Here is a 27,247-nt window from a genome sequence, read left to right on the forward strand (position 1 = left end):
ACTCATACCTCTAGGTTTGAAGAATATAAGATATTATCGTCTCGTGATAAAATCCATGAAGTGATTCAAATGAGCGCGGGTTGAATCCAATACTCAGAACTTATGAGCACTCAAGAGTGTTGTAGCACAACTTTGTCCACCAACTTGGACTTCTACAAGCCAACCCATGACAGTCTTGATTCATATCTACTTCCAACATATGACCGATTGTGGATGGTTTGAATAACTTAGTCATTCCGGAAGAATAACCTAGTTATTATGGAAGTCAAAACATGCAAAGTGAAACACAAGAATAAATGAATCTAATATGGTATCAAAACCTATGAACATAAATAAAACACTTTCTATTTATCACCATACTCATTACTCATTATTCATTGTTTCAGTTTTATCAACTTATACTTGAATTAAAAAAACACTAGGTGTCCCATGCTCCAAGCATGTACACTATGTTTTCTAAACAATAGCTTTGCCATACACCAAGTATGAAATCTATGTTTGTCTATGATCCTTTTCTTTGTGAACTAAATCAATTGAACATAATTTCAATGATTCTCTTTTCACACTCCCAAATCCTTATCGGAAAAATGTAAGAATTCCAAATTCCTAACATTTACCAAAATTTGTTTAGATTTTAAACTTATATGCACAGACCCTCTAGTAATGAATATGTACAAAGTCACAAAGACTTGTCAACAGTCATTACAGGTTATTCCAATAGAGATCAATTCCATGGAGACAAAGTCTCAAAGCACATTGCTTTGAATATCCTTCTTGCATTAGGTTTCTAATCTTACACATATTGCTTCTATCTATGGAGACAACTCTATATTCCCATTTTGACTACCACTTTTGAACAAGAGTTGCCTCTTTTCAGACTATGTCAACATGGACCTTCCAATATTAACAGTATACTTCCAACTGTCCTTGAGCAACCAATCTTTGGTAAACCTTAGATTGTCCTCGAAAATTGCTTAATCACTTTAGTCATATCCAATTCTAGACATTTTCCTCCTTAATGCCCCAAGGCATTTGGAAAATTCAGAATGAATAAATATTATAGCACATGTAATCGATCTTGTACCCAAAGTAAATGGGACACGATTCATGATGTTTCACATAAAGACATGGTTCTAGACCAGTCTTTTGGCATAATAATTTTTTGTTTGCCATATTCTCAAAATTTGATTATGAAAACGGATGCCGTAATGCCGTAATCATAATCGAATTTTGAGAACGCAATATATAGAATTTTCTTAAGTTGAGCAAATCCAACATGAAATTCATATATATATATATATATATATATATATATATATATATATATATATATATATATATATTCTTGACTAAAGGTGATTAAAATCTCAATATAAGCTCTTTAGAATGATTATAAACTCAATCTAAGCCTTTTAAAATTGAAATGAAGTATAATATCCTCTCCCTTAATTATAGCAAAACAACTTTTTCAACCCTTGCAACCTCACGAATTGAAACATTTGTTTTTCTATAATTAACATTGCTAAGTTGCAATACTTATCATAATTATCATGCTCCCACTAACACGATGATTATTAGCATAACCCTTATGCTCCCACTAGCTTTGACATGTATCCAGAAAACAACTGGACCTCTAGAAGTCAATACTTTATTGACATTCTTACCAAAGTTCAGATTTCTGATACTAGATTGCTTTGATAAAACTTTATCAAAATCATACACCTTATCTTAGATAGATCATAGGTGTGTCTAAACAATTTCAGAACTATGAAAAAGGAATGTCGTAATCATAGTCTCAATTGTTTAGACCTTTGCCATATGCTTCAAATCTACTGGGTGGTAGTGTTTCCTCACCATCATTTACATGAATCGAAGAGAAACCTTATGACCCTTATATTTTATGGTGTATGTGTTCTTATCCATGTGAATATGTCAAAACCATAATCACAGATCCAAATTCATATGGACTGAACTTGTGCAATCTTAAATTCTTGCCACCTGGCAGCTCAGGGGCTTGCCATTGCTTCCAAGTTGATATGCTACCAATTGAGAACTCTAAGAACTCATATGCAAAGACAACTTTAACTGGAATGGGCACGGAAATAGAAATATGTTAACACGATAAGTTATAGACCTCACGTCATGTGCTAGTGAAGAACTTCAGGTTTTATTCTTGATTAGTTATTGAGACTTTCAAGACCTTTAAGACTCCCACTGTCCTCTTGACATAAAAGACTCTCTTCTCAAATATTCAAGGGATAGTGCAGATTCTTTATCAAGACAAACACTTCACACAATTGGCCTTAGTTGGTCTTTGTTTTATCCAAACATCACAACTTACCAATTTCAAATGTACAAGAGTAGATAACCTTTTACTCTTACATTTGACTAGTGTTAATAAACTTTTTTAAAGATATGTCACTCAAGTTACAATCTTGGAGTATGACTCTAAGAATTGTTTTGGAACGAAGTATGACTCATCTTCTTGATTTGACCACTTCAACGATTCCTAGCTCCTCTTCTTAGCTATCAGAATGCACTTAGAGGATGAATTGTGATAAGGTCTCTTAATCATTAAGATGATCATATAAAATGATACTAAAGTACTCTCCCATCTTTTCATATTTGAGAAACTTTTATCCTTCTGCCTAATTTGATTCGTCTCATTCGTTCTTCCATACATCGAAAATTTTCCAATGTATCAGAATTATACTTAAGCTTGTAAGTATAACCATATTTACTAAACTTTAGTAAATCATGACGAATATTCTTATCGATCTTAGTGGTGGACTTGACCAGTGCACAAGAATGTGTACTCGATCCCTTATTCCTTTACTTGACTCACATATACATGTGAATAGGAATTAGTCTTAATTTTCCAAAGATGAAAATTCTCATTCATCATACTATACAATTTGCATGATTCCAAGTTTCTATCCAACTGAAACTTGGGTGATGAGAATCTTTCCTTATTTGGTAAATTTAGACACTACCACAAATGAAAGAATCAAATTCATATTTCCACTCTTGCTATTAATGGAATCTTATAAACAACAAAAATCTTCACAGATGCCATTGTAAGGATATTTTAAAATAAATAAAATCAAAAATTTTCCTTTTATTTTAAAACTTCGCGGAAGAACTTATCCTTACAATCCATATGAAAACCTTGTTGTTATATATTCCTAAGCAATGTGTCATTACTCCTAAGTAACAACTTCAAAATTCTGATGCGATTGAAGTCTATCATCGCAATCAGAAGCAACATATATTTTCCTTAAGCTTTCTCTCTTTTCTTTGATTCTTATAACATCACCATGTGACTCAGTCACATGATGTAATAAGAATCTCCAAATTGGAGCTTAACAGAGTTAGACAATGGACTTTACCTGAAGTAGAGTCAAACTTATTGACTTTAACATTCTTAGGTAAATTTGGCAGCTTCGGAACCAGTTCCCCTTCCTTTGGCAATAGATACCTATGGACCCTTGATAATAGGACTATCTCAGACTTAGCCTCTCTCTTTACCTTTTTGTCAACCGAGTTGACTATGGCCGATCCCTTTCCATTGGGAAGAAAGAGTCTTTTCTGGATTTCCAGTGTCATCATTGTCAATGTCCATAAAGTTTTGGGAAGTTGATCTTCTCATCAAATTTTATTTACTAGCCTTTCAAATCATTGCTGATTCAGTAGTGCCAAGCAAATAGATAAGATCATTAAGGGTCTTGTCATAGTCCGTTTCATAGGAGTCCCAAAGGAAGTCACTATGTGACTTAGAAAGTGATTGAACCACCAACTTTCTCAAGACTTTGACACCCAACTCTCCCGGCTTGTCAATATGTGACTTCATCTCCAAGATGTGATCATACCTAGATATTGCCTTGCCAATAGGGCTTGAGTGACCTAGAACTTGTGGGTTAGGGAGAATAATTGGAGGAGGTGGAGGAAATGAAGTTCCAATAGATTTGGGAAGATCATAGATGTCTGAACTAGACATCTTTTGGGAGATATTCAAGTTTAGTTGATTTAAAGTCCTTAATATAACACCCAATATGAAATATTAAGGCTAGGACCCAACAACCTATTTATAACTGGAAGAGGGATGTCGTAATCCAAGTTATAAAATAGTTAAAGGTAGGTAAATGATGATTTACCAATTTCCACCATGAAAAACAAAATATAATTAATTTTTAATTGGATTTGAAACTCCTAGATCTTTTGAGATTCATTGAACTTTTCAATGGCATGTTTCAAACTGGAGTGTGCCCTTCAGGTTTTGTGACTGGGATGCCGAGGATCACAAAACAAGGTGTGAAGTAACTATGCACATTACTTGGTACTCTTAAATGTTTATCACCCAACCAATGTGCCGGTAAACCACACACGCTCCACCAGCCTATGATCAACTTTAAGAAAATCCTTTGCCTACCTTGTTAAGTCAAGCCAGTGTGCCGGTAAACCACACACGCTCCACCAACCGACTTAAGCAAAGTACAAAGTGTAATTTCATGGGTTAGCACCTTATTCACATTTTCCTAAGTAACTAAGATTGGGAATTATAAGTGTTTAGTTGCTTAGTATTTATCATTAATACTTTTAATGAACGGAGAACTTATAGTCTTTGTCCTACCCGTTCGGCTAACAACCCTCCACCAATCAAGGAAGTGGTGGGTGAGAGTGGACACCCATTAAGCTGCCATTTTATAGGTAGTAACCTTATACCCCCCTTATAGACCGACTTCGTGAATGAGGCCTACTAACGGTAAGACTGACTTTACTCTTATACATATATATAAATATTATTAACTTATAATATTATAAAGTATAAGGGTTGAATTTTAACTTTTAAAACTCTAAGGGCTTAACTTGGAATTAAAGTAATCATGAGAGAAACTTTACAAATTCCAAAACTTGAGGGCAAGTTTTGAAACTATTCAAAACTAATTAATTCCATAACTTATGAGTTTAAAGTAGTTTCAATTAAAAGACTCTTCAAGTTCCAAAACATGAGGACAAGTTATGGAAGACTTTAAACTATTAAAGAATGCAACTCTTCTTCTTTGTAACTTATGGAACTAATTATGGTTTCACATTTTAATGATTTAATGAAGTGACTCTTGAACCTCCATAACTTGAGGACAAGTTATGGAGTCATAAAACCATTTAATGAGAACAAGACTCTTCATATTTGTAACTATTGCCAACTTTTATGAGTTTTAAGAAACTTTAATGTGACTTTTCATGTAACTTGAGGACAAGTTACACAAACACATTTTAGAATCCACTCTTATATTAAAATGGATCAAAGACACATAAACAATCAACCTTTTCTATTAATCTAAGCAGCTTATATGAACATGATAATTGGAATAAAAAAATTTCATGTAATTAGCATAACACTTAAACTAATACAAAACATGAATCTATTGACAATTATCTTTGAAATTGGATTAGTATGAACATTACCACATCAAAAATAAGTTTATAAGTCCAAAAACAGCTTAGGGTAATGTTTCTAGTCCAATTCCAGCCAAAACAGTCGAATATATGCTGTTTGGGGGTCCAACTCGACGAGTGCACGAACAAAATCGGCGATTTGGATGCATTTTGCCTTGGACTTGGCGAGTTCATCAGTGGACTCGGCGAGTCCAGTGCCCAGATTGCCCGAAATTCGACTTTTTCAGCATTTTTCAGCAATTTGCATCAAGTATAATTGAAAACAAGCCTAGGCTCTGATACCACTGTTGGGTTTTGAGCATTCTAACACTCCTAAGTGTACATGCAACCCTAAATACCTTGGATCTATGTTTTCTCTATTATACATGCAAATATGAACATCCAAGGTATTATTCTAATCTAGCATACAAAACAATGAATGTAACAAGATAGAATACATACCTCTTTGATGTAGAATGTCCTCAGGAAGCTTGAGTGCCTAGTGCCCCAAGTGTGACACCTCAAATGGTTCACACAACATCATATGCACATGGAAGACTTAGAGAGAAACACCACACTTCATGAAAAACGGCTAGCCCTTCTTTCTCATAACTTAGTCCGATTTTTCCCAAAGAATATGATCTTATATAGTTTTTACAATTGGGGTAAACCCTAATTGTCATGGCTTTCCATTTCCTTGGATCCATGGGTTCAAATACACCATGGAGCATCCATGGAGCATCTTATGGGTTTTAGCCCAACTTGATAATCCATGGAGCATTAGCCCACTATACAAGTATGAATGATTTACACAATCAACCCATATATTTAATTAGTCTCCTTTTGATCACTTAATTAATCCGAGATTAATTCTTGATCAATACTAATTAAATAATCTTATAAATATATTAGAACTTATAAGATATTATCAAACCTTAAGTGTTATTTCTCTCATTATAGTCTATCCAAATGCATGATGCCATGCAACCCAAATGGACCATGTCGGGTCGGGTCAAGTCTTACCAATTGTAGTTATGGACTTAGACATTAATCCAACATTAATTAGTATTGATCAATAATTAATTAGGAAATAATTTAGTGATCAAAAGAGACTAATTAAATCTATGGGGACTAATTATGGTAATTAGTTATATTTATATGGGTTGGGCTTATGATCCATGTTGGACCAAGTTTATGTATGGACACATAAAGAGTTGGACCACATGAACCATGTATCATAAAACCCATGGGTATGGATTTGGTTTATACCCATGACCCTTGGAATCCTACATATACATATGTTCTCCATAGCCTAAAAACGCCACTTGTACCACATGTAGTTCTTGGAGGTGTTTTTGGTGCATGGAGATTCTCTATCAAGAGCCACATTTGTCCTAGGTGAGTTGTGATTCCATTTGAGGTGCAACACTTGGGGCACTAAGTTCTTAAAGGCCAAAGTCTTCCTAGCAACATCAACTACATCAAGAGGTATGTCTAAAACTTGTCTTATTATACATATGTTACTTGTATGCTAGTTGTAGGCTTAAATCTTTGGAAACCATATGCATTTATAATTAGATAACATAGATCCAAGGCATTTAGGGTTGTATGTGCACCATAGGATGTTGTAGTATTTAAAACCCAACAGTGGTATCACATTTCTAATATACTTGATGTTTTATAAGTTTTCAATGTGAAAAAATTGAATTTTTTGCCTTCAGCCCAGTGAACTCGCCGAGTCCACTAGGTGACTCACTAAGTAGTATGCATTTTGGATTGGACTCGTCGAGTGCAGTATGGGCCTTGACGAGTTGGCAGTCCAGACAACAAAATTTCGAGTTTTATTGGCCTGTTTTAGATTAGAATCATTACGACAAAATGTTTTGATTCATAAAATTTGATTTTGTTGTTATGGTAATGTTGATTCTCTTCCAATTATTAGATAATTGTCAAAGTTTCAAGACTTGTATTAGTTTATGTGATTAGGCTAATTTTTTGAAATTTCTTTGATATGAATTATCTTAATTTATGAGTTTGTTTTTTATCATTAGAAATTTTTCTGATGATAGCTATTGTTGAAAGTTTGATCTAAAATATTGTTGATATGAGTTTTGTAACTTGTCCTCAAGTTATATGAAAAGTCTCATTCAAGAATTTTAGAACTCATAAAGTTCCATAGGTTATGAAAATGAAGAGTCTTATTTTCTTAAATGATTTTAAAGTCTTCCATAATTTGTCCTCAAGTTATGGAACTTGAAAAGTTTTTCATTAAACCACTTTAAACTCATAAGTTATGGAATCCAAAAGTTTTTGAATTGTTCAAAACTTGCCCTCAAGTTTTGGAATTTGTAAAGTTACCCCCATGCATACTTTAATTCCAACCCCTAGAATTTTAAAAGTTTAAAATTTAACCCTTATACTGTTATAATAGTATAGGTTTAATATATATATATATATATATATATATATATATATATATATATATATATATATATATATATATATATGTATAAGAGTAAGTTAGTCTTACCGTTAGTAGGCTTCATTCACGAAGCCGATCTATAAGGGGGGGTATAAGGTTACTGCATATATAATGATAGTTTAATGGGTGTCCACTCTCACCCACCGCTTCCTTGACTGGTGGAGGGTCGTTAGCCGAACGGGTAGGACAGGACATTAATTCTCCCTTCATTAAAAGCATAATGATAAATATAAAGTAACTAAACTTTATTAAATTCCCAATATTAGTTACTTTAGGAAAATGTGAATTTGGTGCTAACCCAGGAAATTGCACTTTGCACCTTGTTAAGTTGTTAGTGGAGCGTGTGTGGTTAACCGACACACTAATCTGGGACTGATAATGCGTGGCAAAAGGTAGCTTGATGTTAATCATAGATAAATGGAGCGTTTGTGGTTAACCGACACATTGATTAGGTGGTTGTAACATTAAGTGCACCAAACTAATTTGCATGGTTATTCACTCCTTGTTTGTGATCCTCGGCATCCCAGTCGCAAATTTGAAGGGCACAATCGAGATTTAAACATGCCATTGAATAGTTCAATAAATCTCAAAATATCTAGGAGTTTCAATTCATTTAAAACCTAATGTCAAATTTCATTTTTAATGGTGGAAATTGGTAAATCGTCATTTACCTACCTTCAAATATTTTTCAAATTGGATTACAACATCCCTATTCCAATTTGTTAAATATTGTGTAGGGTCCTAGCCTTAATATTTCATATTTGGTGTTATATTAAGGACTTAAATGAACTTGCTTGAATTTCTCCCTCATAAATGTCTAGTTCAGACAACTATGGTCTTCCTTATCCTTTTGGATAAATCTTTCCTAATGAAGATGATATCCCACATGGAGATCAAGGTGAAAGACTAATCCCTTTATCGAGCATTAATGGGACTGGTAATCATACTTCACTTCCTCCACCTCCTCCAATTATTCTCCCTAACCCACAAGTTCTTTCAAGGTCACTCAATCCCTTTTGGAAAGCAATGCCTATATGTGCTCACATCTTGGAGATGAAGTCATGTATTGACAAGCTGGGAGAGTTGGGTGTCGAAGTCTCGAAGAAGTTAGCTGTTGACTAGGTTCTTTAGTCACTTCCTGATGACAGATCATAACATTACCCTTATTGATCTTACTTATTTGCTTGTTACTGCTGAATCAGCAATGATTCGGAGCACTGGTAAAGCAAATTTTATTAGAAGATCTACTTCCCAAACTTCCGTGGACATTGACAATGGTAACATTAGAAGTCTAGAAAAGCTTTATCTTCCCAATGGAAATGGATCAGTCATAGTCAACCCGGTTGACCAAATGGTAAAGAGAAAGGCTAAGTCTGAGATAGTCCCATGTACCATTGCTAAAGAGTCCAAATGTTTCTATTTCCAAAAGAAGGGGCATTGGTTGCGAAGCTGCCCTATTTACCTGAATGTTCACTAGGATGGTAAAAGTCAAAGAATTTGACTATGTTTCATGTAAAGTCCACTATCTAACTATTAAGTTTCTATTTGGAGATTCTTATTACATGATGTGATTGGGTCGCATTTTGATTTTTTATAGAATCGAAAAAGGAGAGGAAGCTTAAAAGAAGAGTAAGCTCATTCTGATCGCGAAGAGATGGATTTCGATTGCATGGTTCGATGATCAGAATTTTGACTTGCTGCTTAAGATTCATGATAGATTGCTTAGGATTAGATAACAACATGTGTTTCATTTGTAATTGCATTGTAAGGAAAAGTTTTTCCACAATCTTTTTAAATAAAGGAAAAGTTTTTTTTTATTTATTTTAAGTTTCCTTACAATGGCATTTGTGAAAAATTGTTGTTTATATGATTCCATTGATAGCAATATTGGAAAATGGATTTGATTCTTTCGTTTGTGGTAGTGTATTAGTTTACCAAATAAGGAGAGATTCTCATCACCCAAGTTTCAGTTGGATAGAAACTTGGAATCATGCAACTTGTATTGTATGATGAATGAGAATTTTCATCTTTGGGAAATTAAGACTAATTCCTTATTCACATGTATGTGTGAATCAAGTGAAGGACTTGGAGATCGGGCACACTTGGTTGTGCACTGATCAAGTCTACCACAAAAGAGTGATAAGGCTAGTCGTCATGATTTACTAAAGTTTAGTAAATATGGTTGTGCTTACAAGTTTAAGTATAATTCTGAAACATTGGAAAAGTATCAATGTGTGGCAGGACGAATGAGAAGAATCAAATTAGGCAGAAAGATAAAAGTTTCTCCAATCTGAAAAGATGAGAGAGTACTTCAGCATCATGTTTTATGATCATCTTAATGATTATGGAAAGCCATATCATAATTGATTCTCTAAGGACATCTTAGTGCGTTTGTATGGCTAAGAAGAGGAATCGTGAATTGTTGAAATGGTTAAATCAAAAGATGAATCATACTTTGTTCCAAAATCAAGTCTTAGAGTTATACTCCAAGATTGTACTTGAGTGACATAATCTTAAGAAAGGTTTATAACACTTGTCAAATGTAGAGTAAAATGTTTTCTACTCATGTACAATTGAAATTGGTAAGTTGTGATGTCTTGGATAAGATAAAGACCAACTAAGACCAATTATGTGAAGTGTTTATCTTGATAAGAATCTGCACCAACTCTTGAATATTTGTTTTGTCAAGGAATGGTTCTTGACAAAGAGAATCTTATATGTCAAGAGGTCAGTGGGAGTCTTAAAGATCTTGGAATAGTTTTAAGAACTAATCAAGAATAAAACCTATCGTTAATCACTAGCACACGACTTGAGGTTTGTAACCTATCGTGTTGACATTTCCTTATTCCTATGCCCATTCCAGTTAAAGTTGACTATGCATGTGAGTTCTATGAGTTCTCAGTTGTTTGAATAACTGCCTGGAAGAAATGGTAGACCCTTGTGCTGCCGGGTAGCAAGAAATTAAGATTGAACAAGTTTAGTACATATGAGTTTGGATTTGTCACTAACCTCCTCTTGTGGTTATGTTTTTGACAAATTCATATGGATAGGAATATATACACTATAAAATCTAAGTGTCATAAGGTTTCTCTTCGATTCATGAAAATGATGGTCAGGAAACGCTTTCACTAAGTAGATTTTAAGGAGATAGAAATTGTGATATTTGCATTCTCAAATTCAATTATGATTACGGCATCCCTTTTCATAATTCTAATTATGAGCAATGGCAAAGGTCTAAACATTTGAGACTATGATTATGACATCACTTTTCATAGTTCTAAAATTGTTTAGACACACATGTGAGCTATCTAAGGAAAGGTGGATGATTTTGGGAAGCATAGATAAAGTCTTATAGAAGCATCTTGTATCAGAAAACTGAACTTTGGTAATGAAAGTCAATAAAGTATTGATTTCTAGAAGACCAGATGATCTCTGGATACATGTCAAAGCTAGTGGGAGCATAAGTGTTATGCTAATAAGGATATAATCATCATGTTAGTGGGAGCATGATTATTATGTAAAGTAATGCAAGTTGCAATGTTAATTATAGAAAAAAAAGTTTCAATTTGCAAAGTTGTAGGGTTTGAAAAGTTGTTTTGCTATAATTAAGGGAGAGGAAATTATACTTCATCCCAATTCTAAAAGCTTAGATTGAGAATTTAATCAAATTTAGTCAAGTATATATATATATATATATATATATATATATATATATATATATATATATATATATATATATATATATGAATGTTATGTTGGAATGGTTCAACATAAGGAAATTCTATATATGGAAATGTTAATTGCGTTCTCAAAATTTGATTATGATTATGACATCTCTCTTCATAGTCCGAATTTTGAGAACATGGCTAATAGAAAAAAATTATAGCAAAAGACTGGTCAAGGATCATGTCTTTATGTGAGAAATTATGAAACGTATCCCATATGATTTGGGTATAGGATCGATTGCATATGCTAAAATAGTTCTATATGTTCTGAATTTTCCAAACGCCTAGGGCATTAAGAGGGAAAAAGGACCATAACTGTATATAACTAACATGATTAAGCAATTGTCGAGGATAATCTGAGGCTTACCAAAGATTGGTTACTCATGGACAGTTGGAAGTATAATGTTAATTTTGGAAGGACCATATTGACATATTCTGGAAGGAGGCAACTCTTGTTCAGAAGTGATAGTCAAAATGGGAATATGAAAATGTTTCCATAGCTGGAAGTTATTCATTAAATCTGTGTAAGATTAGAAAACTTAATGCAAGAAGGATGTTCTAAGGAATGTACTTTGAATGTGAGACTTCGTTTCCATGGAATTGCTCTCCATTGGAATACTTTGTAATGTATGTTGCCAAGTCTTTATGACTTTTGTGCATAGTCATTACAAGAGAAGCATTGCATATAAGTTTAGAATCTAACAAATTTCAGTAAATGGAAAAGAATCTTGCATTCTTACATTTATCATAAGGATTTGGAATTCTGAAATGAGCATCATTAAAATGTTTTCAATTGATCTATTCCACAAAGAAAGGACTGTAGGTACACATAGTGTGCATGCTTGGAGCATGGCATAACTATCGTTTTAATTCAAGTATAAAGTTGATTATTCGAAACATTATACAATGAATAATGAGTAATCAATATGACTCAAAAGTTTTGGGGCCATACAAGATTAGTATTATTCTTGTGTTTCACTTTGCATGTTTTGACTTCCCGGATAACTAGGTTATTCAAATCATCCACTGTCATGAATGAGTCTGTAGTTTGTCTTGGTGGCCTACACATAGCTGCAGTATTCATGAGTGCTCCTGGAATAAGATTCGAGTATTGGATTCAATCCACGCTCATCTAAATCACTTCATGGATTTTATCACGAGTGATCATGAGACGATAATATCTTATAATCTTCGAACGGATACGTGTGAGTTGTAGTTACACGTCGGTTGCACATTGACATATGTAAACGCACCAGTAACTTGGATGTTATAAAACATATCGTTGTGTGTAATTTGATAAGTAAGTACAAGCTAACATTTGGGTTGAAGTTTATCCGTTCCTTTTACCCCATGTGGATAAAAGCGATATATGTGGCCCCTTGATGATTTAGTGATGACAACCCTAAGTGCTCGGCTGGGCTTGGACTAATTTGATTTCTTCAATTAGATGGCTGTCATAAATCGAAAATCGGGAAACAACATGTGGATAGAGAGAATGATTATAATCCATGTCTCATTCCATATGATATATAGAATGGAGGAATATATGATCCCTTATTTAATGGACACGTCATTGACTAGGTCAGAGTTCGACAGCGGCTTTTAAGAGCTACGATTGCTAGTCGGGATTTTGGAGACGTATTTTCAATAATAGTTTTAGACATATCTAAGTGGGAGACTATTGGATTAGATGTCTAAGCCATAAATATTATTGGTATGTACTCAACCTGAGAGTAGCATGGTCTATTTGGGTTGCATAACACCAAGACAATTTGTTAGGATGGACTCTTGAGAAAAGGTTATATTTGATTTATTAATATATTATAAGTTATAATATATTAATATGAAATCATATGTTTTAATTAGTATTGATCAAGAATTAATTTGGAATAAATTTAGTGATCAAAAGAGACTAATTAAATCTATGGGGACTAATTATGGTAATTAGTTATATTTATATGTGTTGGGCTTATGATCCATGTTGGACCAAGTTTATGTATGGACACATAAAGATTTGGGCCACATGAACCATGGATCATAAAACCCATGGGTATGGATTTGGGTTATTCCCATGACCCTTGGAATCCTATATATAAATATGTTCTCCAAAGCCTAAAAAATGCCACTTGTACCACTTGTAGTTCTTGGAGTTCTTGGAGGTGTTTTTGGTGCATGGAGATTCTCTCTCAAGAGCCACCTTTGTCCTAGGTGAGTTGTGATTCCATTTGAGGTGCAACACTTGGGGAACTAAGTTCTTAAAGGCCAAAGTCTTCCTAGAAACATCAACTACATCAAGAGGTATGTCTAAAACTTGTCTTATTATACATATGTTATTTGTATGCTAGTTGTAGGCTTAAAGCTTTGGAAACCATATGCATGTATAATTAGAGATAACATAGATCCAAGGCATTTAGGGTTGTATGTGCACCATAGGATGTTGTGATTTAATATAAGAAAACCTAGATCTTGGGCCTTAGTATTTCTAGGACATTACACAAGCTATTTAATTAGTTAAAAAACAATTTAATTAATTACCAAAATAATTTCTAATTAATTTAAGAATTCCTTAATAAATTAACAACTTATTTTCTCCATTTCCTCAATGATATTTGTGTCATGAGGTCAACCCAAAAGAACCCTATTATTGTTTAGAAATATTACCAACTAGTTAATGACCTTGGGTGTCATTTACGACAAGACCTTACTAAAAACCTTAGTTTGAATGGTTCTTTGATGAATTTTGATAGACTTATAAACAACCTTGTTCAATCAAAGGAAGTAGTTTTGTAACGTCCCAAAAATATTATGTAAAATTTTAACATTTAAAACTATTAAAACCATCATTCATTCATTCGTAAATCCATCAAAATGTAGTAATGTATAAAATAATCATCAGAGTACAAATTATTTCATAAAATGTGGAATAGTGGTGGATACGGTATGATCATGTCGGACCCTTCCCTTTTGAACCAGAAGTACCTGAAACCATAAACACAAAACTGTAAGCGCAAAGCTTAGTGAGTTTACCCAAAACACAACATACCAAATACACATAATGGCTCGAAGCTTAATTGTGTCTATTTCACCCCCTTTGGTATCTTTCAACCGGTGTTGGGTTTATTTCACCCCCCTTCGACATCTCTCAACCGATACTAGGTCTATTCCACCCCCTTCGGTATCTTTCAATCGGTACTGGGTCTATTTCACCCCCTCCGGTATCTTTTAACCAGTACTTGTTCTATTTCACCCGCTTCGGTATCTTTCAACTGGTACTTGGTCTATTTCACCCCTATAACCAAGAATACAATGATATCAGTAAGAGTCACAAAGACAGCAAGCACATGCATACATATCAACTAGTGACACAAAGACAACTATCATCCGACAAACATAATCTAGTGGGTCGGCATTGGTGCCTTCGACGCATGAGTACAGTGAAGAGACTCACCTCTCCATCGATACTCAGTTTCTACCACTCTCACTGCCAAAATACAACTGCTATACCCCACCCAGACAATCATACAAGGTACACTCTCAATCCTTTTCCCAAAACTAAGAGTTGGCCAAAGTTAACATATCAAAGAGTCAATGGTAAAATACAAGGTCAACATCATCAACACTCCTCCATGCCATGGCCTTCCTTGCCCATGCTGTGGGCACAAAACGACAAGACAGTCAACTAGTCTCTGGTCGCCACGTCGTGGTGACTTAGTAACACGTCGCATGGAATAGTATGAATGGCTTATTCAAGTTAAGTTGCTCTTAACTCATTTTAAGGAGCTCAAAAGCCTATATCTACGTCTTCCCAACTTCTGGATGGATAAATTTTCCAACTTTATCCATTAAGATACTCCAATAAGACAAGATCTCAAAACCTATGTTCTAAAGCCCATTTAAGATGTACAACTCATCCCTTAAGTCCTTAATCACAAGAGATACAAGCCCAAACCTTGCAAAAAGCTTTTTGGGGTCCTATTGATCCCTAAAAATGTAAACTTTATGAAGATGCATGTCCCATGCATGTCCTTCCTCAAATCTAGGTCAAAAGGGGAAAAAGGGAACCAAATATCATGCAAAATTTCCAAATCACAACCAATTAGATTATCGATTATCGATTAACTCGTACCTGAAACATGTGTTACAAGTCCCCAATCCCTCTTAAATTTGATTTCGCCCTCTAAATCACTCCTTACTGCCTTCCAGGTACACCAAACGATTATGATATTCTCACATGGGATTTGAGTGTAGTATTGGAAGGAATTCCTCATATCACTCCCCGATTCAGACTGAGAAGTAGACTCACATGGATGAATTCCTTCCAATACTACAGTCAAATCCCAACTCTTTGTAGCATTCACTTACCCTGACAAAGAACGAATCCATGAACCACTATATTTAACCAATGAAGAGTAACCATCACCACTCTGCTAGACATCTAAAAAACCAAAAACTTGTCCGACTTCCAAACATATAGAACCATTCTGAAATGCAGCCAATATGACTCCACTGAGCGACCTAAACTAAACAAAACCCTTCTGACCCTGAATTATCTTGTTGATAAACTGAAACAGAATCCCTGACCATTCATCATCGCTTTTGAAACTTTCCATTTGAAAACAAGGGTGACTTCCCAATGTGACTCTCACTCCTAAGTGCCAAACCAATCTATAACTCACATTCCGATAACCAAAAATTTGCATATTAGATCTAGTTGAGATCTATAGAATCTATGATGACCTTCTACTATTCTGAGATGCAAAGACCTTAACTGACCATTGAGACCGATAATTTCGCATATGGTCGCACCACGAGACTCCGCCTAAGAGTTTAATTGATAAAGGCTACTCTAGCCAAATACCACACAGATTCAATTTTTTGCTCACAGACTCTCCGAACTCTAAACGTGATCTAACACTTTAACTAAGCCAATTACTATAAGGTCCTATCCTTAGGATCCACACACTTACTACTTCGCGATTTATACTAGCTAGTCCACTAGTAAACTCAAGCTCGCAGATCATCTTGATCTCGCCATCATTCCATCACTGGTCCCGAGGCATAAGACCACCACTTCTTGCCCTATGTATATCCTCAAATGTTTGGATGGTCTGCTCACCTAATATAACCTAACCTACTAGGCCTCACCTATGGATCTCATCCAGTCTACATAATCGAGTGGGCCTCACCCACAGGTTTCACTTATTCTAACATAACCAAACGGGCCTCGCACTCGGTCTTACCCACCATAGAGCTATACAAGCCTAAAACACCGTCAGGACTCCAACAATCCTCATTCCTGGTCAAGGAGTGGTCAACCAATAATAACAGTCCGGCTTGGCCCATGCGTGTGTTGTAATCTTCCTACAGTCCCAACAACCACTCCTATAATGGTTTTTCTCATCCTGGTGAATGCTACGACTCCATCATAGACTTACAATATTTCCATAACAACCCATCAACCTTGTGTATACTATGGATACCTTGTAGTCTTACAACACTTCCATAACATCAATAGGCCCAACCTATGGTCTTGCCCTCCATCTACCATACAAAACCATAATCAGTCATGAGTGGAAGCCTCATCCGGCAAAACCCTAATAAGGTGCTCGGGTCATGCTTCGAACCCTAAAGCCTTTATCAGACAAGAACAGACAGAGATGCTCTAACACAACCCTCAACCTGATCCTAGTCACATATTCGTCATGCGTCACTACTGAAGCTCCATGACCTTGGACAAGATAAATTGAACCTCTTCATATGATCCCTGATCACAAACCGATTATTGGACATTATTCCTTAAATAACCCTCTGCTCGAAATACAATCATAACTGGCTATACACTTTCTCTTGCTTAAGATGTTGCATATTGACCCGTACTTGTAAATATTTCCATTAATTCCCAAGCATTTCTACCTCAATTGGATTCAGTTGCACTCTAACCATCTTGATAACCACCTTTCAATAATCCCAATAGCTAAACGAATCTATACGAAAATGTAACACCCATACCTAAAACTTGATGGATCACCACAATTCCTACTCTACCAGCGACAACAATTGATCTAATGATCTAACTAACCCTACAAATGACCTCCAATCTAAGAAACACTAGCATCTATGAACTATATTTTTGTTGTCTCAACACAAAAAACTGGCTACAAGATCCTTGCCAAGAAGCTTCTAGTGCGAGAACCACACACACATCCCTAGTAGTGTGAAGCTAACAACAACTCACCATGTCCATGCGTTCTAACCAATCCCTTACACTTCTCAACCATGAATAATCTCAACCATATCGAATTCCAATAATCAAATGAACTTACACTGCAACCCCTTATGACCTATTGTGCTGAATCTAACTCATCAATCTGGCTGTTAATCCTCCGACACGACACTCAGTCCGCTTCCACCTAAGGCTTGCACTAACAATGGCTGACACCCTAAAAACCAACTCATCTAGATATACTCCAATCATGACTCTCGGCATGAAAAATGGAATATGAAAATGTTCTGATAATAATAGCCAAGCAATTATAAAGAAACTACAATCCTTAGTTGGGAACTTAACTGAACCGAACATAAAGTCTCAATACCCAATCATATAATCAGAAGCAATTAAAATGCGTGAAACAATAAATACCCATTAGGTCTTGAATTCTTGGCTTTACCTCCTGAAAGACCGCGGATGATGGGGTCCGAGCCACCCCAATCGACAATCGTGGGTAACTTTCCCTAATATGACCAAGCTAATGACAACAATAACACAATTCCAACTCCAAGGTGAAATCTGGCGAACATGACCCTTCCATCCATACCTGCCACATTTGAACTTGAAGCGCCCAGGCTCGTGGGTTACTTTATCCTTAGAAAAAATTGTTGTGGACCCTCAGGCCTCCAGCACTAGGCATAGCAACATCAAACTGCTTTGATGTTGTTAGCAGATCCGGATCACGAGTCTGCTTCCTCTTTCCCAGGTGCATCTCCAAACCAAGCTCCTGCCCCCGAGTCATCTTGATCATCCCATCAGTTTCCTGAACGGTTGGGATCTGACTCTTGAAATTGGCGACCAACCTGTCAGTGATATGACCAATAATGCCAGGTAAATACTCTTGTAAATTCCGCGAAACCCCATTGGAAGTTTAATCAAAGAATTGATCCTACAGAAGGCATGATGCGTAAACCACCTTTGATCCTTCAGAGCAAGAACTAGCAATTGGATCCTCCTGTCAAAACAACTTTAGGGCTCCACAAGCTTTAAACTCTCGATGAGAGAGTGTTCGAACCTCTCATTATCCTACAAAAATCTCAGCCCGAAAAGCCTTGATACGATCATCCAAGAGCTGCATGATCCTTTCCTTGATGGTTCCAAACATCACAAGAATTGTATCCAAAATGCCGAGAGTGATCTCCGACATAAAAAACTCGCGTATTATCTCATCAATCGGCTCAGTGCCAACACCTGATCCTGAACCAGATCCTCTACGAGTGTTCATCACCATTTTGAAAAGAAATCATACATATATCAAAACATACCTACAATATTCCTCATCTAACAGGCTCCCTAGAATCTCCGTGACTCTCCTTCATTCGAGTACGGATCCTCTGCTTTCAGTAGTATGGGCCCAATACTACCTTCCACACCTATTCGTACTTTTCCTTAAGAATTATCCTGAATCCTCTAAGTCACCTTCTCAAACTAGTACACCAAATACCCGCTAAACAACGCATCAGTTTCAAAAGAAATCCCACTTATTCCAGTTAACTAATTCATGAATATAATTAGACTCAGACGAGAGCTACGTAATAGGGCCAAATCAATCACTTTGAGAATATTTAACCTTTTTTTTCTTGTAACTTAACATATTCAAGTAATCATTAACTCACATAAATATGAGTCCTACAAAGCACAAAGCAAGCATCAATCGAGCATCCACCAAGTCACTTCCCCATGCGGTACTCACGAATCTTGCTACACAATGCCTTCGTCGTACTAACATATTTCCTAGGCTCTCATAGGATTCCATTCACACCATTCTCCATCATCAGTTGTAGAAAAGTCTCCCTCTAATACCTTCTAATTACCTCACGGATACAATTACACGCCACATGCACTAAATAATTCTTCGACTGCAAGGTCTCACACTAAAACGGTTAGACTTAGACGAGAGCTGTGTAATAGAGTTATACTTAACCTTCTAAATTTACCTAACCCCTACAACATGTAACCTAAAATATTCTCTTAATAGTTAGTTGATATTATTGGAGGTCTCTAAAAGCACAAATCAAGCAGCATCCGAGCATCAAGTCTTCCAATCCAGTGCATCACCTAATTAGGCCATTTTATCCAATATCTGAAATCCATACTAGCATGTGATTCTTAAAGCCCAACCAACTGGCATATAAAATCATCTCTCCTAGCATTCTACAATGCAATATTGAGTAGATCCTTAATCCTAATCTAGCACGCAATACATGTATACACATATTGAAACAAATAAACATGTATGGGTATTTTGGGAAATACATACTTAAGCTAGCTGATTGCACGCATCACACACTTTCTTCATAAAAAATCTTTTGGAAAATTCATTTTCATTTAAAAAGATTACTAATTCCTCACTTTGAGTTCAGACACACCCAATACTATGCTCGAATCCCTCAAACCAAGGTTCTAATACCAACTTGTAACGTCCCAAAAATAGTTTGTAAAATTTTTACTTTTAAAACTATTAAAACAATCATTCATTCATTCGTAAATCCATTAAAATGTAGTAATGTATAAAGTAGTCATCAAAGTACAAATTATTTCATAAAATGCAGAATACTAGTGGATGCGATGCGATCATGTCGGGCCCTTCCCTTTTGAACTAGAAGTACTTGAAACCGTAAACACAAAACTTTAAGCACAAAGCTTAGTGAGTTTCCCCAAAATATCACATACCAAATATACATAACAACTTGAACCTAAACTAGGTCAATTTCACCCCCTTCAGTATCTTTCAACCGGTATTGGGTCTATTTCACCCCCTTCAATATCTTTCAACCGATATTGGGTCTATTTCATCCCCTTCGGTATCTTTCAACATGTACTGGGTCTATTCCACCCCCTTTGGTATCTTTCAAAGGGTACTAGGTCTATTTCACCCCTACAACTAAGCATGCAATCATATCAACAAGAGTCATAAAGACAACAAGCACATACATGCATATCAACAAGTGTCACAAAGACAACTATCATCCTATAAACATAATCCAATGGGCCGACATTGGTGACTTCGACCCACGAGTACAGTGAAGAGGCTCGGCTCTCCATTGATACTCAGCTGCTACCGCTCCCACTGCCAAAATACAAGTGTTATACCCCACCTAGACTATCATACAAGGTATACCCTCAATCCACTTCCCAAAACTAAGAGTTCGTCAGAAGTCAGATCAGGTCAAAGGGTCAACAATCAAAGACAAGGTCAACATCATTAACACTCCTCCATGTCTTAGCCTTCCTTAGCCATGCCGTGGGCACAAAATGAAAAGACAGTCGACTGGTCTCTGGTTGCCACGCCGTAACGACATAGTGCCATGTCGTGGGGACTAGTCTGAATCGCTTATTCAAGTTAAGCTGCTCTTAAATCATTTTTAGGAGATAAAAATCCCATATATACTCCTTCCCAACGTCTTGACGGATAAAGTTTTCAACTTTATCCATTAAGATAAGATCTCAAATCCTAGGTTCTAAAGACCATTTAAGATGTGCAACACATCCAATAAGTCGTTAATCATAAGAGATACAAGCCCAAAGTTTCCAGAGAGAGTTTTGGGGGTCCTATTCATCCCTAAAAATGTAAACTTTATGGACATGCATTCCCCATACATGTCCTTTCTAAAATCAAGGTCAAAAGAGGAAAAGGGGACCCAAATCTCATGCAAAATTTCCAAATCACAACTAATTCTCAAATTTATGTGATATAAGGTCTATGGGACTCCTAAGAGTCATAAAGTTGAAAACTTTAAACCTTTGCTCCACTTAAAATCCAATCAAAGAGTTTATTAAGAAAAATATGTAACACCCGTCAAAATTAGGTCAATAACAATCACATGTGATTATACCAATCATGTAATGTGATTTTGTAAACTAATGTGATAAGCGTACTATGTAGTTCATGATAAATTCTAATACAAATATGAACTTTCTTTATGATACAACTCAAAGTATATGTCCATATAATTCCAAAAATATAGAGAACGTCTGAATCTGACTTCGCATGAAGAAGTTATGATAAACCGAACACTATAAATCTCTATAATAAGAGGAATTTAAAATAGAATTAGAATTAGTTATTTAAGTCTAAAAGAGAGTTAAAATACTCGTAAATACTTACGCGTGCATATAAAGAACGTCAAAAACGGAGTTCGTATGCAAAAGTTATGGCTTTCCGAAGATTCAGCTTTCAGAAACCCTAATCTAACTAAACTCACGATGTGAACAAGGGTTTATTCACAACGTGAGGAGTCATTTTGCCACATCTCGGAATCTAGAAGGTGTGACGAGGCTGCGAGGGGATAGGATCCAAACTCACGACGTGAACAAGGAGTTTTTCACAACGTGAGGAGTCACATGGCCACCTTCCAAAGCTAGGGACGCAAATGGCAAGTCTACGGGGTGATCATGCAAGACTCACGACGTGAGCCTGATGACACACACGACGTGAGTTTCTAAAATCCCTACTATAAATAGCAGGTCCGACTTCAGCCATTCTTACACCAAAACTTCTTCCCTTTCTCTCCTTTGCTGAAGCCATCTTGCATCCCGAGCCCCGACGATCTCGCACGCTGACCGTTTCTGTTAGATAACATAAAATCGCGCTACTAGGGTGAGTTTCACAGCCCCACTTTCTAATATTTTCTGGGGAAAACGCATGCTAAATATTGTATATACGTTATTATTATGTCTATATGATAGTATATTAGTATCAACACAGATAGTTATAATAACCGGGATATAGTTATTTCGTATCTAAAAATATACAACTATCATAACGTTGTTAACATGTTATTGTTATAGTAGTATATTAATGTAGATCTTGAGTTATACTTAGGATTCTACATATATTTTGTGTGTGATATAGTTCCGAAGTTATATTCGGAAGTTCTATATGTTAAGTTATAAAGTATGTTGCTATTATTGGTTTTATGTCAAGATAAAACTTGGTATGTTATATGTTGTTATTGTTAGTTTTATGTCAAGATAAAACTGGATATGTTATATGTTGTTATTGATAGTTTTATGACAAGATAAAACTAGAAACGTTATATGTTGTTATTATTGGTTTTAGGTCAAGATAAAACCTGGTTTTACTTCAAGATATATCGGTTATACTGCCTAAATACTATGAAGTTAGAAGTAATGTTTAAAAGCATAGTCTAGTAACTTAAGGTTTTTGTAACGCCCCGATTCCCAGGTATTGTTCAAATTATAGTTTCTTGGTTTTGGCCCTACTCGACGAGTCAGTTACCCTACTCGTCGAGTAGCAGCGGGATTAGATCGCAACTTAAGTGACTGACTTGGCGAGTCCACTAGTGTGGCTCGGCAAGTAGGATCTGGCAAGTGAAACCCTAATTCCCGGGGTTGTGCCCCTATTTAAAGGAGCCTTAGCCTCCCTTGGGTCTCTTTACAGTCTTAGAGAGTCCCTGATTCGAGTGTGTGTACTTTGTTGAGTGTGTGAAGCATGATTTGAAGATTTTGAAGGAGAAGGCTTGAAGGAAGAGGAGCTTGGAACAAGTTAGGTCGGGAAATCAGCACTATTTTCAGTTGTCATCTTCCAGAGGTATCCTAAATTACCATCTCTTCTGTGAGTTTTCCTTTTATTGAAGTTCTAGCGTTTTCTATGGACCTTAAAGGTTGATAAGTTGAACAATGAGTTGGATCTGAAGTTATAAGTTTAGATCTGAACCCTTTCTAAGCTCTAGAAACATAAAATCTCAGAATTGATCATGAATGAGGTCCCTCTTGGGCATGAAGCCCCATTAAGAGCTTAGAGTTGGCACTTAGAGCCTTAAATGCAATGCATGTACGTAAAGTTTGTGACTTTACGTAATAAGTATACCTTAGAAGCCTAGATCTATGAATTGGAGCCACTACATGGCTTAGAATAAGTTTGTATGGAAAAAGACTAAACGGACTCGGCAAGTCACAAGGATGACTCGGCGAGTCTAATGAAGGAAGCCGTGAAACTCGACGAGTTGGATGAACAACTCGGCGAGTCCGATGAAGAAAGTCGTGAACTCGACGATTTGGATGAACAACTCGGCGAGTCTGATGAAGATCGTCATGAAACTCGGCGAGTTGAAGAACAACTCAGCGAGTCAGATCAACTTTCCCAAGGATATGCCCACGTATGCACCCGTCGAGTTTTGCTTAGGAAACTCAACGAGTGGCTTTAGAGTTCAGAAGAAGAACAAGGGAAACTCAACGAGTCACTCGATGACTCGGTGAGTGCACCAGAAGCCAAGGAGACTCGGCGAGTAGTCGAGGGAACTCGGCGAGTCAGGTCAACATGGACTGTTGACCTTGACCATTGACCTAAGTTGATCTGTTGACTTTTGAGGACAGTTCTAGAAGGATCAGAATCTTATGTATGCAATTCGTGATAAATACGTGGTGGGATTCATGAGTTACCCTCACTATACTAAGGGGTCTAAGGTACCAAGGCCGGCCCATTGGATTTGATATCCTAGTAGTCATTGATATGTTGAGTTGAGTTAGTAATGTATGCCAGATGATATGCTAGTCGAGTAGATCTGTAGGACTGCCTGTGATACTGATTGATTACCTGTATGTGCATTTATCTGTTACATGTAGACATGTTAGGTGGGGTGGGTTGAGGCTGAACTGCTCCGTGCGGTAGCCAACAAACCCGAGAGTATTCCAGATATGAGTTGAGGGCCCGGGAGGCATTCCAGACTCATACTGAAGACTCGAGAGCATTCCAGATACGAGCTGAGGGACCGGCAGGCATTCCAAACTCATAACGAGGGCTCGATGGCATTCCAGATACGAGCTGAGGGCCCGGTAGGCATTCCAGACTCGTACTGAGGGCCTGCGGGTAGTCCAGCATGTAAAGGTGGGGACCCAGTGTATGTTGTTCTGTTTTGATTGATATGATATGCTAATGTTGATATTGCTATGTGGACTGTATGTGTATCGGTATTTTGGGGTGACTCACTAAGCTTTCGGGCTTACAGTTTCAGTTTATCGTTTCAGGTACCCTAGGGGATCGCGGCAAGGCCAAGGTGTGATCGTACAGCTCCTCCTACTATGTTATGTTTCTGGGAAAAGACTCTGATAATCAATGTTTTGAAAACTAAATTTGTAATGTTTTGATGAACATGACATGTTTTTAAAAGTTTAAATTTGCTTGAAATTTTGGATGTTACAAGTTGGTATCAGAGCCTTGGTTTGAGTGAATTGGAGGAACATTTGTGTGAATCCAGTCTCAAATCAATGAAAGATTTTCAAAATAGTTTTTAAATGGTTTTCAAAATAAGTAAAGGAGGATGCAGGGTGTACGATTAGCCGGAGCCAGTAAGTAGACCCCAAAATACCATACAGTTATTTGATATTGTGACATGTTAGAACAGCATGCTAGTACTAGGCTAGGGATCTTCAGAAATTGCATGATAAAATTGCCTGATTACATGGTGCCTGCTAGCCTAGGGTTTCCTCTACATGAAATTGACATCATTACTATAGTGATTTAGTGTATGCATCACAGTTGTACATAATTAAGACCTTATAGCCTGAGAATGTCTGATTTAGCCTTATGTTCTGTTCTTGATTGATTGGGAGCATAGGGTAGAATTGAATATTCAAAAGTCTATCGGGTCCAGCGTTATGTGTGGCTAGCATGCACTAGTGTTGCAGGGTTAGTGGAAGTTTCGTGAGTGGGAAGGTTGTTGGGATAAGTCCGCCGATTTCGAGTTGTCTAACATCCTTTTAGGAACCAGACTTGAGTGCTCGAGGTGATTATATGTATTGTTAGGGCGTTGTGGTGATACTTGGAACCAATATGGGTAGGTGTGGAAGGTAGTATGGGCACGTACTACTAAAAGCACAGGACCCATACACGTGACAAGGAAGTCACAACTCCCAGGATTTTGTTGGGGGTTGGTCCCTAGTTGTTGTGTATGAAGTTAACTAATACCTTGTGATGTGTTTCAGAATGGTGATGACTAGGCGCTTTGTGACTGGATCCGAGTCAGGATCAGGGTCGGGATCAGGAGAGGGCGGACAGGGGGAGCTGACAACACCCGAGACGATCGGCCAAATGAGGCCGGATGAGATGGACGACAGGATTCGAGCAATCCTACATGACGAGGTTACTGCGTTGTTCCGGGCCGAATTGCCGGAAATGTTCGGGTCAATTAAGACCGTGATGGTGGAGTATTTCGATGAGCGTTATGCAACCCTCGCCGAGACAGCCGCCGCCGCAGCTGCATCAGCTGTAACTATGGCAGGGGGAGGAGTTGGTAGGGGTTTTCAGTACCGGGACTTCGACAACACGAAGCCCCCTACTTTTGATGGGACGCAGGATCCCATCAAGGCTATGAGATGGATTTCAGATGTGGAGGGTTGTTTCTTCACCTGCTAGTGTCTTACTGACCAAAAGGTCAAGTGTGCTCTTAACCTGCTTAGGTTCGGAGCCATGGATTGGTGGAGACTTACGACTGGGGCTTATACTGATGATTAGAGAGCTGCTGTTACTTGGGAGCAGTTCAGGGATATGTTCCGCGCTCGTTACATCCCGAGGGTTGAGAGGGAACGTTTGGCACAGGAGTTTCTGAGTCTGAGACAGGATGGAGAGTCGGTGACGGAGATCACCCGTATGTTCACTGAGAGGGTGATGTTCTGCCCAGAGTTTGCTTCCAAGCAGTCTCAGATGACCCATTATCTGAGTATGCTCAACACTGATATCCGACAGTTCGTATCCACCCATCAATGTGATACTCTTCTAGAGTTACAGGAGGCCGCCAGGCGGCGGAAGTTGGAGATTGATCTGCAGCTGAGGGAGCAGTGGCCGGCCCCGGTACTGTCACAGCCGGTGCCGAAGCGGCCTAAGACTGCCGATTCTTGGACCGGGGGTCAACAGGGCCGCACTTTTGGGAAGTGTGGCAAGGGTGATTCTAGGGTATGTCGGGCTGGTAGTGGGTGCCACAAATGTGGCAAGGAGGGGCATTACACGAAGGATTGTCGCCAGGCTGCCACATATCAGGGTGTGAGGTTATGTTATCACTGCAACCAGGTTGTCCACATGAGGGCCAACTGTCCACTACTGACCGCCAAGCCGGTGCAGGCTACAACACCGGCTACCTTGAGGATCACAGACGGGAGATCATACAAGACAGAGCCTCCGAAGGCTCAGGGCCGTGCTTTTCAGCTTACGGCGGAGGAGGCCAGAGCAGCACCAGATGTGGTTGCTGGTATGTTTCTATCCTCACCTGGTTTTATTTATCTGTTATATGCTTATCTGTTGTACCTGTAATTAGGTACGTTTTTGGTGAATTCTTTGCCGGCTTTGGTCTTATTTGACTCGGGGGCAAGTCGGTCTTT

The sequence above is a fragment of the Lactuca serriola genome, chromosome 4, assembly GCF_051521515.1.
Source record: "Lactuca serriola cultivar US96UC23 chromosome 4, Lser_US96UC23_V15, whole genome shotgun sequence".
In the NCBI taxonomy this organism is placed as follows: Eukaryota; Viridiplantae; Streptophyta; class Magnoliopsida; order Asterales; family Asteraceae; genus Lactuca; species Lactuca serriola.